Below are 14940 nucleotides of genomic sequence, written 5' to 3'. Positions count from 1 at the left end.
GAATATCTGTTTTAATTTTCTTTAAATCTTACCCTGTTTTTCCTTTTTCTTGTGAGTGTCTGTGCATACTGTGGTATTGATCATAGTTTGTTTCCTTTTATTCATTTGTCTTGATAGTTTTAAGTCTCTTGGTTATTTAGATTGCTATGAAGTGTCTTTTCAAACGTTTTTTTCCATTTCTAAATGGTCTGTATATCTCTTTATCATTGAATTGTAGGGGCTTCTTATATATCCTGAATGCACATCTTTTGTAAAATACATGTTTTGTGAATATTTGGCACAGTTTGTGTCTTGCCTGTTTTTTTTTTAATAGAGTCTTGTGATGAGTAGAAGTATTTAATTGATGTCATTTGATGTATCAAGTTTTACTTTAGTGATCATTGCCTTCTGTGAACTAAGAAATCTTAGCCAACCTCAAGGAATTGTTAGAGTCCTTTATAGATTATGAAAACATTCTCTTATGTTTTCTCTACATGCATTATCATTTTAGCTTTTGCTTTTAGGTCTATGACACATCTCAAATAAATTTTCAAATATGATGTGAGACTGAGGTTCAAGTTTTTTGGTTTTTTTTTTTCCTATGTAATTATCTAGTTTTTCCAGCACTATTTGTTGAAAGATGCTTTTCCCATTGATTTTTTTGGTGCCTTTGATGAAAATCAGGGGACTACATAATTGGGGTATATTTCCAAGATTTCTATTTTAAAATCTTCTCTTAATCTATTTATGGATCCTTATGCCTGTACCACACTGTCTTGATTACTGTTGCTTTTTATAGTAAGACAGGAAGTTAGGTAATCTAAGCCATTGAACTTTATTCTTTTTCAGGATTGCTTAGTTATTTTGGGTCCTTTGCAATTACATATACATTCAATATTTTTGTTGTTGTTTTTTTAAGTTGGAGTCTCACTCTGTTGCACAGGCTGGAGCGCAGTGGCTTTCTCACGGTCACCCCAGCCTTGACCTGCTGAGCTCAGGCGATCCTTCTGCCTCAGCCCTCTAAGTAGCTGGAACTACAGGTGTAGACTACCACACCCAACTTGTTTTTTGATTTATTGTAGAGAATCTCACCATGTTGCCCAGGTGGGTCTTGAACTCTTGGGTTTAGGCAGTCCTCTCACCTCGGCCTCCCAAAGTGCTGGGATTACGGGCTTGAGCCACCACGCCTGGCCAAGAATTTGTTTTTTAACTACCACAAAACAATCTACTGGAATTGTGATTGCAGTTGCATTGAATCTATTGAATAGTTTATGGAGAATTAACTTTTTTTTTTTTTTTTTTTTTACTTAGAGTCTCACTCTGTTACCCAGGCTGGAGTGCAGTGGCGTGTTCACAGCCACCGCAGCCTCTGCCTGCTGGGTTTAGGTAATCCTTCCACTTCAGCCTTCCAGGTGGCTGGAATTACAGACAAGCGCCACCACGCCCAGCTAATTTTTTTTTATTTATTCTAGAGATGAGGGCTCACCAAGTTGTTCAGGCTGGTCTTGAACCCTTGGGTTCAAGCAGTCCTTTCGCCTCAGCCTCCCAAAGTGGTGGGATTACCAGCTTGAACCAACGTGCCCGGCTGAGATTTGACATCTTAACAGTATTGAATCTTCCATTTTTTTGAAATGGTATCTCTCTCCATTCCAATAATTTCTGTCAGCAGCATTTTGTACTTTTCAGGGTAAAGGTCTTGAATTTTTTATTTAAATTATTCCTAAAATGTTATATGTTTGACACTATTGTAAATTGAATATTTTAAAATTTTTATTTTCCAATTTTTTGCTCGTAATATAAAATTTTGTTTATGTACCTTGTCTTCTACTTAGCTAAATTTAAATTCACTTATTAGTTCTACTAGTAAATTGTTTTTTATATTCCTTAGGATTTGTTACATACATGGTCATGTCATCTGCCTAAACAGTTTTACTTCTTCCTTTCTAATTATTATGCATCTTATTTTTTTTTTGCTTACATTATTGTATTAGCTGATATCACCACTATAATGCTGTAAACAAGTGATGAGAGTAGAAATATTTTCTTTGTTTAAAATCAAGGAGGAAGCATACAGCATTTTACCTTAAGAACATAATCAATTATGGATTTTTTATAGATGTGATTTGTTAGGTAGAGGAAGTTTCCTTCTACTTCAGCTTTACTGAGAATTCTGTTCCTGAATGGGTGGTAAATTTTGCTGAATGTTTTTTCTATATCTATTCAAATAAACACAAGGTGTTTCCTTTATATGTTTACATGGTTAATTTTGATTGATTTTTAAAAAATAAAACCTTCCTTGTATTTCTGGGTTAAACCCTGTCTGTTAATGACTTATTATTATATATATATATTGTTGGATTTACTTGCATCTGTGCTTATGAGTGATACTGATCTGCAAAGTTTTTAATAAGATTTTTATATAATTTTTGTATTAGTGTTAGTCTGGTTTCATAAAATGAGTGGGGAAGTGTTTCTTTCCATTTTCTCAAAGCATGTATATCAGATTGGTGTTATTTCTTTCTAAGCATTTGATATAATTCACCAGTGAAGACAACTGGGCCTGGAGTTTGAAGATGAATTCAATATCTTTAATTGATATGACACTAATCAGGGTTTCTGTCACCCCTTTTTTGAAGATTTTGTTGTGTTTTTTAAGAGATTTGTATATTTCATCACAATGTTAGCTGTTGCTTCTTCAAATACTTTTTATTTTTATTTTTTTGAGTTGGAGTCTCACTTCACCCAGACTGGAGTGCAGTGGCACACTTATGGCCATCCCAGCGTCCACCTGCTGGGCTCCCGTAATCCTTCCACTTCAGTCTTCCAGGCAGCCAGAACCACAGATGTGCACTACCACGCCCGGCTAATTTTTTATTTATTGTGGAGATGAGATCTCACCAAGTTGCCCGGACTGGTCTCGAACCCACAGGCTCAGGCAGTCCACTCGCCTTGGCATCCCAAAGTGCTGGAATTACAGGCTGAGCCACCGAACCTGGCCTTCAAATACTTTTTATGACCCTTTCCTTTTTACTTTTTTCGAGATTTGATTTATACATCTGTTGAACCTTTTGCCATTCTCACAATGTTTCCTGTGACTCTGTTTACTTTTTACTGCTGTTTATTAAACTCATCAATTCCTTTCTATACAATCTTCATTTTGCTATTATCTCTATCAGGTACATTTTTTATGTCAAGTGTTATAATTATCTGTTTTGGAATTTACATTTGATTCATACATATGCATGTCGCAGGGAAAAACATTTTTTTTTCTTTTGAGATTTTCTTTTATTCATTGCAAATGTTATTTTTTTATGTCATTGAGTGCAGTTAAAATAGGTGCTTGAGTGTCTCTATCTTCTAATCTAAAGCCTGAGTCATAGATTTATTTTGCATTGATAGTTTTTTATCTTGATAAAGAGTCGTATTGTTCCTGTTCTTTGCATGTTGAATAATTGTGGATTGTATACTGGACACTGTGAATGTAAATTGTGGTAACCTTGGATTCTGTTATATTTTTCTGAAGAATGTCGATTTTTTTTTAGTAGCTATTTAATGTGGTTGGATTGAGACCACAAACTTTGTCTGCTCGGTAGGAGTTCAAGTCTCAATTCATTTCTTTCCTAAATTTGGCTTTTGTGTTTCATTTTTGAAATATGTGATTTGGAGGTCTGCCAGAAATTTTGGCAGATTTTCAATGCAAAATTTGGTAATTCCTAATTCTCTCTTTTCTAGTATTCTTTCCTCACATTTCAGCACTGTGGTTGCCTTAATCTCTGCCACTCATGTTAAAAGCCCCAAATTAGTAAATTCACCTCAGTCTATTTCCTGCTTTTGTCTTAAGCCTGTTTCAGAGTTAGCCTGTTTTTGATCACTCTTCACCACACCCGATAGTTGTCTTACATATTTTGTTCAGAGTTTAGGTGTTTATAGTTGATACCATAGATGTTTAGCCTTTAGGAGCTTACTCATCCATACCCACAGAACTGGGGATATACTTTTTTATAAACAAAAATTTACATTATGAGCATTTCATAGGCAGTCTCATTGCTAAACAAAACATGCCTGCTGCAAACCTATATACTCAATATGCAATAGATAGACAAACAGATATGGTCCCTTTCTTTAAGTAGTTCATAATCTAGTAGATGATGACTAACTTGAAATTAGTGCTTTTTTATTGTCTATGAGTTAGTATATGAAATAAAATAAACTACTCATGTGCAGGATAATGATGTTTCAGTTAATGATAGACTGCATATATATTATCATCTTAAGATGATAATACTGTATTTTTACTGCATCTTTTCTGTGTTTAGATGTATTTAGGTATACATACACTGATCATTGGGTTAAAACTGCCTACAGTATTCAGTACAGTAACATGCTGTATAAGTTTGTAGCCTAGGCGCAATAGGCTATTACCATATAGCCTAGGTGTGTAGTAGGCTATGCCATCTAGGTTTGTGTAAGTGCATGCTACGATATTTGCACAATGACGAAATCACTTGACAAGGCATTTCTTAGAACATGTTCCCATTGTTAAGTGACACATGACTGTATATGAAATAAAATTTCAAATATTATTTTTCATTGTCAACTTTGATGAGGTGTAGGAGAAGATTACATTTTCTGTCAGAGTAGTCCATTTCGAGTACTTATAATGTCTGAAGTAGGCTGCATAGAAATTCTCTGCTTTCAGAATACTGAAAAAGGATATTTCTGCTTAGCATAATGGAGCATGCAAGTTTCAAGCCAGCCTTGTATAAAAGCTAATAGAGCACTACCATGAATTCAAAGAAGAAGCTTTCATGCTTGTGTCGGTTAATAGACTGAGCTGGAGGAAGGTGGCAGGACTCGCCCTGCTAGAATAGCTGTGAGTAGAGAACAACTTGGTGTGGAATTGATGCTGATGGTGCACTTTCAGCCTGTGTGGCAAGAGAGAACTGCTGCTGATGAAACTCCATTTAATAAAGTGACTTCCATTAATTGAATAATTTTTATGCTCTTAATGAATTATTTTCAACACTTTTTCAATGGTGTAGTACTGAACATATGAGTTATTTGGTATTCAAACCTTAATGTGTATTCACCCGAGTTAATGCAGCCAAACTTGTAAAGTGTGGCACTCTAAACACTGTTTTATAATTTTTAAGTGTTTAAGAAGTTATGGAAATTGTTCTCCATAGTTTTTTTGCTGATAACCTATGGTGCTGAGCAATGCCTAGATAGAACAGAGTTAATGAAGATACCATATCAACACTAGGTCACTAGGTACCTTGTCTGTGCGTACTGGTAGATGCACAATGGTTTAGGGTTTGCATTCATTTTTCTTTTATTATTCTCTAGTTCATTTGTCAGTGCTTCCATCTCCATTCATATACCTAGCATTTATTGTCTTCTTTGAACCAGGCATTGTGCTGGTAAAACCAAATTGATCAGGATAGAGTCTTTGGTCTCAAGAAATTGTCAGTTTTATGGTGAATGCAGATAAGTTAATATTTATAATACAGGGTTTACTGGAAAGACAGAAGGAAGGTAGGCGATCTTGATATGTTCAGAGTCGACTGCCCTAAAAAAGTTGTCTCTGAAGAGGCTGACTGGGTAAGGGGTGAGAAGTAAGACAGGGTGAGGTTGAGGGGTGGCCATGGCAGAGGAACACTCTATTGTATGCAGAAGGCATTTGAGAAATCACAAGCCATTTTAATAGGCTACACAGATTAATTTTAGTAAGTTGTACAGAATTGTATAGAAGACATAAATGAAGTGAAAAGGGAACAGAGTGTGGGGTGGCATTGGCCATAGGAGCTGCAGTGTTAAAACAGAAAATGGCATTTGAACTGTTTCAGAGGATGGGTCTTCTTAGGTGTTTAGTGATGGGAAATTGTTTTAGGAGAAGGAATGCCAAATGCATTCCCTCATGCTGGTATGAAGAAATGCTTATGTACCAGGTTAAAAAGCAAGTTGTAATCTGAAATTAAATATATTACATTTTTCTGTATAATGCTGCATTGTATCTATATTATATTATTAAATGAAAAAATAGGCAAGATGTAGAAAACACAGGTTTTGAGTTACACAAATATTTGGAAAAACTGACCAGAATCTTAATAGCAGTTATTTTCTGGATTACAGGTTTTGTGATATTTTCTAATGAAAATGTACATGTTTCTGTACATGAATGTTTTGATGGTAACTTGTGTTCAAGTTTTAGAATCAGGATGAGAAAAGGTTTTCATTTGGGGGGGAATGTGCCTGAGGTTAACTTAGTAGATGTCTTTGTACTGTAGTTATGATTTTCAAGATTTAGCATACTGTATTAAATCTGTAGGTTTAAATTGGGTTTATTAAATTTCTTAATTTGATACATATTTTAGTCTCTAATCACTCTAATGTGTGTGCATACTATTTGTAGTAACATTGTCTTAACCAACATAGTTTCTTATATTAAAAAAAAATTGTGACCATTGCTAGGCCATTGTCAGGCCATTGTGGCCATTGCCTTGCTAAACTATGGTGTGGCTAAGTGCTCTTGGAGCTATGGCTAGGCCATGTTTCCTGGCTTTGGCCCCCTCCCCTACCTTGGGGAGGTGAGTCTCCTCTTTCTCTCTCTCTAATTTACTTTTTAAATAAACTATATTTTCTGATCTAAAAAAATTGTGTGAACATTGAAAATGTGATATATTTGCTTTTTTCACATAAACTGTGAGGTTAAGGATCTTTGAAAGAGAAAAGTACTTATAAAACATGTGTGTTCCTGGAGTTTCAGGGAAACTTTCTTTTTTGTAGTTGGCTTGCATTTTTCTCTTAGAGTGTATTATAGACAATTTACTGCTTGGTAGAAGCCTATTCTATAGAAATCATCATGGATTTATAGACTTCCTAGGATAGTAAATATTTTGCAGTCATAGAGGTATGTTAAATATTGCCTTTTCTGTGGCTCCTAATTGATTTCCAAAGACATATAATATTTTTTCCAGAGAATTTATATGAAAATGATTGTTATTTCTGTTTTTCAATTGATAGTTTACCTGTAGAAATAAAGTAAGAATGTGCTTACATATCAGTTCTTTATATCTAAAGTGCCATCACCGAAAGTAATTTGGCTGGTATCTTAGTCTGTTTGTGCTGCTATAGCAAAATACTGAAACTGGGTTATTTATGAGAAACAGAAATTTCTATCTTACATTTCTGAAGTCTAAGACCAAGTTACCAGCAGTTGGTGTCTGGTGTGAGCCCCTTTCTGTGTCCTTATATGATGGAAAATCAAAAAGAGCCTCATCTAGTTCCCTCCAGATCACTTAAAAGGCACTAATCTATTCATGAGGCAGAGCCCTCTTGACTTTGTTACTTCCCAAGAGTTCCTACTTCTTAGTACCACCACAATGAGGATTAAGTTTCAACATGAATATGGACGGGACACATTCAAAGCGTGCAGCTGACTAGTTGGAATTCTGAAACCTGTTGACATCAATAAAGCCTGATACTAAAAATAATCACTTAAAGATACACATATTATCCGACTTGGTGGCTCAGCCTATAATCCCGTTCCTTGGGAGGCTGAGGTGAGTGGATTGCCTGAGCCTGTGGGTTTGAGACCTGCCTAGGCAATTTGGCAAGACCTCATCTCCACAATAAATCAAAAAATTAGCCAGGCGTGGTAACACACTCCTATAGTTCCAGCTACTTGGAAGGCTGAGCAGAAGGATCGCCGGAGCCCAGCAGGTCGAGGCTGCGGTGGCCGGGAGCAGCCACTGTACTCCAGTCTGGGCGACAGAGTGAGACTCCAACTAAAACAAAAAACAAAAAAAACCAGATACACATATTTATTATCACTCACTAGGAGTGTCCCTCTGACTATTTATTAAATCTAGTGCCTATGTTGAAGTAGAAAGGCCACTATGGGTTATATAAACTTAGAGAAACTAATTGGCCCATGACAGCCATTGTTTTGCAATGGACGATCCCCTTGTACTTTAATCCTCTCTTCTCATTTTCAAAACCCACATCTTATAGTAGGAATCAGAAGGAAGAGAAATGATAGGTAGTGATGGGAGGAGAAAATCTTTAGAAGCTACTTTTGTTATGTTCTCAGAGGTCTCTGGGTTATTGGGTCTTGTGACACAGCCCGTGTGCTGTGAGAATTGGAAAGTTATTTAAGTTGGTATTTGCAATTGTGATAGCATGTGAGAAATATCGTGGAGGGATTTTAAAGCTTAATGCTTTAGTTTTTTTCCCTGCTCTCCCTAAAGTGCTTGATTATTGAAGCAGAAAGCAACACTTGAACTTAGATTTGTTAAGTGGAATCCAGAAATAGCCAGGCATGTGTTGATGGGTTTCTGAAATAATATACTGATACCATTTGGGGGGCTTATTATTATTACTGGTATTATTTTTCTTAAACAAATGAATAATTGTAAATTTGGCTTTATATAGGTCCCCTAAGAATTTTATTGCATTATGAAGACTAGAAATGGTCCTAGTACATGTACTGTGTGAAGAATATTGTTATGTATTATTGTTACGTATAACTCTTTAATCAGATCTCTGCTTACTTTTAGAGGACATGATAAAGGATAGACCGAGTGTCTTGCAGGGTCAAAAAGAAAAATGTTTTTAGTGGTTTAGCAATATGTTATTAACTTAAATATCTTGAATATTACTGTAATGCTTATTTTGGCTCAAGAGAAAATTGTATGACTATACTGGTTATTGGCGATAGAAAATGTGAACAGAATTGAATACCTCTCTTCTAGGATGCACTGTCTACTGAAGGAAAATGGCAGAAATTCATGCCATTGACTGAACTATGAACTTCTATCAAAAGAAGTTACTGATACATAATTACATGAAATACGGAACATAATGCAAAGGGAGTCTGAGAATCATAGTTATAGAGTAGAGAGAAGTCAGGTTTAGGAACCAGCCCAACTTTTCTTCTATTTGCTAACTTTCTGGCACTGGATGTGTCACCTGTGGCTCTCCTGAGTGTCAGACCAAATGCCCACTAGACACTTTCACTTGGGATATCCCACAGATGTGTGACATTTGCCATGTTCATAACTAAACCTCATACCTCCTCTTCTTGGTCAACCTGGACCTTTTCCTGTGTTTCTTATTTCAGTAAATGACAGAGCAGTGTACTGAAGTGGTATTTTGCCAAATACCACAACATCATTTTTTTGTCTATTTGCATCTCCCTCATTGACTGCTTCTCCTCCATCCTTTAAATACCATTCGTTTCCTTTTTAAATTAATTGTTGTCTCTTTCACCCTCTCTGCATTTTATTGTCATTCCTTAATTTAGAACACTTTCATACCTCACCCTATCTGTTACAACAGCTTCTTATCCATATCAGTTTCCTGCCTTTGTTTTACATCTTCTGTTAAATTCTCACACTTGTAGCCATTCTGGGATTTTCTGGATTAATAGTTTCAAACTTCTTGAAAGGCTGAGGTGGAAGGATCACCTGAGCCCAGCAGGTTGAGACTGCAGTGACTGTGAGCATGCCACTGCACTCTAGCCTGGATGGCAGAGTGATACTCCTACTCAAAAAAATAAGTAAATAAAAATACTAATTTTGAACACATTTACATATGGGTTACATAACTTGTCATCTGTCCATCACACCCCAGAATATCCACCCTTTAGCAAATGGAGATAGGTACATAATGTTCAATCTGAAATCTACAAATAGAACATACATAATATACAGTATGAAATAAAGCATACATAATATAATAATGAAATTTACTTTTATGTAATTTTTATTAATTTATTGTTAATGACATAATAATCAGAAATAGAACATATTTCTAGATTATTTCAGATTGTATTACTTGTGTGTGTGTGTATGTGCATGTTTATTTAATTTGTTCATTATATCTCATGGAAAAGTTACTTGTATACTGCATTGATTTTTAGAGTTGCTAATGTCTAAATAGGTTGAGCTGTTCACCATTTAGAAACAGATAGATATTTTATTAAAATTATACTCAGTGTACCAACACCATATAATCTCAACCACTGCCAATAATACTTAGTGACTTGTGGTCATAAAATTAATATATTTAATAATAGTATTTATCTGTAGCCCTAATATGTTGTAATAATCACTGCAGCAAAGAAAATTGAAAAAAGCTTTGTTGAATAGTGCCATTTTATTTGACGGAAATAAGCTTTAATTCCACAATTATTTAGAAACCATTAAACAGGAAAAATGGTACATCAAATCTGGATCCTACTTATTCTCAAGACATTTATAATTTAACAGGGGGAACCTTAAATTTTACTAAACAATGCAGGATAAAGATAAGAGAGGTAGAGGATACTATAAATGATGGAGAGTTATTTCTAGAGAAATAATTACAGATGAAATTAAATTTAGTAATCTATTAACAAGCAGAGATCAGGGAGAAAGGCAGGAAAACTTATTGGTCTAGAATGACTTAATTATGGGAAATATCAGGTTATCACATCTGTTGAAATTATAAGGAATATATTCTGGAATGGCTTCAGTGCTTTCCTTGGGAATGGAATTTTATATAGATAATAGAGAGTCCTGAAGTATTTGGGTTATTGAGAAACTACAATATATGATAGAAAGCATTCAGTATTATGAAAGATCTTAGCTGGTTTTGGGGTTTTTTTTAAGCTCTTCTAAAATTTAAGAATGACCTATACACAAGTTTGGAATGACTTTATCCTGGGAAAAATAAATGCCCATTTAAAGAAAATTGTTTTTATAGGTGATTATCAGAATGTGAAAATGATTATCAATATAACTCAAAGCTTTACTCAGTTAGTCACTGTACTAAGAAACAAGTGTTCTATTTCTGAAGAAGCTCCTCCATTTAATGTGAATCCCATGGTCCCAAGTCTGTTGTTAGGTTTGCTCTTGTTTGGAGTTTGGCATTTACAACATTGGTATAATTCAAAGGAGGTCAGAATTCTGAATACCAGCTAAAATGTGGATTTATTCAAGTAATCATTGTGTTAGCGGTTAAGTTATTGAACCTACAATGTCCCATTAAGCTAATAAAAGCATTGATCTGTTCTTCATTTCAAGAGAATAAAGGGAAAATAAACCTTGTTTATTCTCTCCTTTGTATTCTTGCCATTGGGCAGGAAATAGATAAATGTAGATTATGAACTAAAGATGTTCTTTGACAGTTTCTTTCTCCCCAGTAAAGTATAAAAAGGTACTGATTAATATTCTCCAAAGAGAGGTACATGTATTCCAGTCCATCTGGATACTAGAAAAATCTGTTAGTATTTCTGTTCTTGTGTAGATTTCTGTTTATGTGCCTGTGTTGTATATACACATACACATATCGTATGGTTTTCTATGTTTTAGGCACTATTCTAAGCACTTTACATGTATTAACTCATTTAATCTTTACAACCTTATGATTATTATCATCTCATCTTCACATATGAGAAACTTATAAAGAACAGAGAAGATGAGTAACTTGCTAAAAGATACAGTTACCAAGTAGCAGGCATTTGAACCCCAGATATCTGACCCCAGAGCCCATGCTCTTAATCAAGAAATTAAATTCTATTAATATTTTGTACATGGATCAATACTGGCACCCTTACATGGTTCATAGAAGTCCATATAGTTATTTGCACTTTGAGATTGTATCCTGAAGTTAAAAGGTGAATTTACAGCGCAGAAGGTCTCACAAAATTTCATTCATTAGCCCTCAGCGTATTGAGACATATAGCTGTGTATATGTGCCTGTTATAGGTTTGTGGATTATATTACCTAATTTTAATTGAACTTGTCCTTAAATGGACAAATATTACTGCAAAAAACACTGTGAATTAAAAGTCTTCTACCAATACAATCTAAATGAGAGAAAACCTTAGAGCTGATCTTTCTCCTGTGCCTAACACAAGCTCAGCCTTGTCATGAGCTTAGAAACAATATGATCCAGTTGGATCTAACAAGAAGAGTCTTTACAAGTAGAACTGTTTCTCTGCATCCAGTAATGTTAATAATCTCTTGTCCTACATAAGTAGTACAGTATTAACCAGTGATAGAACAAACATGTAACTTTTAGATAAATATATAGATGTATAGAGAAGATGCAAAGGTGTGAGTGTGGTTGGGGATAATTCTTACATTGCCTCACTTAACACTTTGGATCATTTGAGGTAATAACTCATAGGGAACATTTACATTTGCTGTCACCATGGAATGTACCGATGGACCCTTTCCCTCTGGCCTTCTTCTGTTCTCACAATTTTTTAGTTCTTAAATGAATTGGAGATATCCATGGATCCTCAATTTATGATGATGTTACATCTAAATAAACCCATTGTAAGCTGAAAATATTGTAAGTTGAAAATGCATTTAATAAACCTAACCTACTGAACATCAGAGCTTAGCCTGTCCTGCTTTGGACGTGCTCAGGACCGCTTACATTAGCCCTCAGTTGGGCACAGTCAACTAACACAAAGCCTATTCTATAATAAGGTGTTGAATATCTCATGTAACTTATTGAATATTGTACTGAAAGTGAAAAACAGAATAGTTTTATTGGTACTGAAAGTATAGTTTTGCTGAATGTGTGTTGCTTTTGAACCATCATATTTTTTTTTTAATTGGTAAGTTGGGGACCATCTCTGTTTTGTACTGTATCCAAACTTTTTAAAAATTCTGTCTTCTGTTTCTTACATCCTACTTCATACTCACCTTTAGAGAAATGAATTGTTTATCTAATTGTTTATCTAATACTAATATCCATTATTTTGTAGCTCTCAAATTTATTTTTAAGCATTTTTAACAAACATTTAATTTTTATAAGTTGTTCAATTACAAGTCTTTGCTAGCCAGTTAGGACACATATACCAAAAATCTGCTTCCTTCCATCTGTGCCTGTGTGGTATGTTCTAGATTTTGTTTTTATTATAACATCTTGGGTAGTGAGTAATATATTTTGGACATTAATTTTAATTGGCATTTGTTATTCACCTTTGTATTCTTAAAACATTGCTTTCCTGTCATAAGCAAGAACTGTTCTAGGCAGGTAATGAGGGATACAGATGAGTAAAACTTAGAGAAACCATCACCCTGCTCCCTCCCAAAAAAATTAAAGTGTAATTTTTTTTGATAAATGACTGCATTTATAACTGTGTTAGTGTCTTATATTGTGCTCTGCATCCAGTGACCACATGCATTTATGCCCTTCTCTGAGTTTTTCTGATCTTGGAAGCCAGAGATTATACAAAAGCCTGTTACTCTGAGGCCACCATGTAAGTGGAAACCTAAGAAACACAGGTAGAGGAGAGTCAGTGAAATCAGCAGAAGCAAGATCTCCCCTGATAGCCACCACCAACTTATGAGCCATGAGAATAGCCGTCTTGGAAGTGACTCCTCTAGCCCTATTTGACCAGGCTGTTGACACATGGAACAATGCCCCCTTCTCCTTCCCCGACTCATGTGGTGTCTAAGTTGCTGAATTGTGAGCAAATGAATAAAATGGGTCTAGTTTAAAAACTTTAAGTGTTATGTAGTAATAGATAACCACGAGAGCATTAAAGTAGAACGCTTGTGTTTCTAATTTTCTCATTGCCAAATCACTTAAGGCTGTGTGAAAATCATGTGTTTTCTACCTGTTGCTTTTAATAGGGGCTCATAATATCCCTAGAATATAGTTTTCTAATGTCTTGAAAAGTTTACATCTTTAATTAAATGCAATATTATGGTATTATCCATGGGGTAGGATTCCATGGGGTAGAATAGGTATTATATATTTATATGTGTGTTAGATCAAGGAGTGTATAACTCCATTGTGAAATGCTGTGTTAGAAATTATCTTTTGTTATCCTGTGGGTCACTTAACTGTTCAGAATGTGACTTTGGGGGCGGGGAGTCTCACTCTGTCACCCAGGTTGGAGTGCAGTGGCACTCTCATGGCTACCCCAGCTGGGCTACAGTGATCCTTCCATCTCAGCCTTCCAAGTATCCTGAACTATAGGCATGGGCTACCACACCCAGCTAATTTTTTGATTCATTGTAGAACGAAGTCTCACCAAGTTGCCCAGGCTGGTCTTGAACCCACAGGCTCAGGCGATCATCTGGCCTCGGCCTGCCAAAGTGTTGGGACTACAGGCTGAGCCACTGAACCCGGCTGACTTTTTTTAAATAGGAAAAGGTATCTCAGTCTGTGCCGCTGTAACAAAACACTTGAGGTGGAGATATTTACAAAGAACAGAAATTTATATTGTCAAACTTCTGGAGGCTGAGAAGTTCAGAATCAAGGTGTCATAGGTTTGGTGTCTGGCGAGGACTCTATCTACTTCCAAGATGGTGCCTTGAACACAGCTTTCTCCTGCAGATTAAGGGTTTTGTTCTGGAGGGGAACATAGGGTAGGTGGATCTGGGCAGACTTCAGCAGTGACTGCTTTGTTCTCCCCCACCAACTCCCCAGGGGAAATGATTTTATTTTTCTTTCTGATCTTCCCTGTGAATACTTGGAGAGTAGGGGGGATTTTTCCAGAGAAAACCTTGAAGAAGGTGCCGGCCTCTTGATTTGGGAGCTTTCATGGCTTCATATTCTCATGCTAACCCACTCCAAATGAGTAAATGCTTGAGTTTTGTTTCTTCTTGGAGGTACCTTTCTCCAGAAGTGGGGATAATTTTTAAACGTCAGCATTAACTTGCATTCTCTCCAGCTTTTTAAAAAAAATTTTATTTTTATTATTATCGTATTTTATAATTTTAAGGATAAGAGTGACGTTCTTTCCAGCTCTCTACATCTGAAGTGAATGGGCAGTTCTGGGAGCATGGTAGTTTTGAGAAACTGTAAGATAACCCAGAGAGCTGCAATTAAAAATGAGGGTGTGATGAGGCTAGAGAGGTCATCAGGAGCTTGCTTAGGGACAGTCTTTCACAGCAAGACCAGGATACTTGGACTTGGATTCTAAGGATAGTTAAGTAGTAGTAGTCTAAG

At 35.6% G+C, this 14940-nt stretch overlaps 1 protein-coding gene across 2 annotated transcripts in view; it reads left to right on the top strand.

Moving 5' to 3' along the window:
• The window catches only part of KHDRBS3 (KH RNA binding domain containing, signal transduction associated 3), a 222788-nt gene that overhangs the window by 80385 nt on the left and 127463 nt on the right, over nucleotides 1–14940 (top strand). The window lies entirely within an intron of this gene.

The sequence above is a fragment of the Carlito syrichta genome, unplaced genomic scaffold (genome assembly GCF_000164805.1).
Source record: "Carlito syrichta isolate Samal-C Ts95f unplaced genomic scaffold, Tarsius_syrichta-2.0.1 Scaffold91408, whole genome shotgun sequence".
Lineage (NCBI taxonomy): Eukaryota > Metazoa > Chordata > Mammalia > Primates > Tarsiidae > Carlito > Carlito syrichta.
The sequence above is the reverse complement of the archived record's forward strand: the minus strand, read 5'-3'. Positions and strand labels throughout refer to the sequence as shown.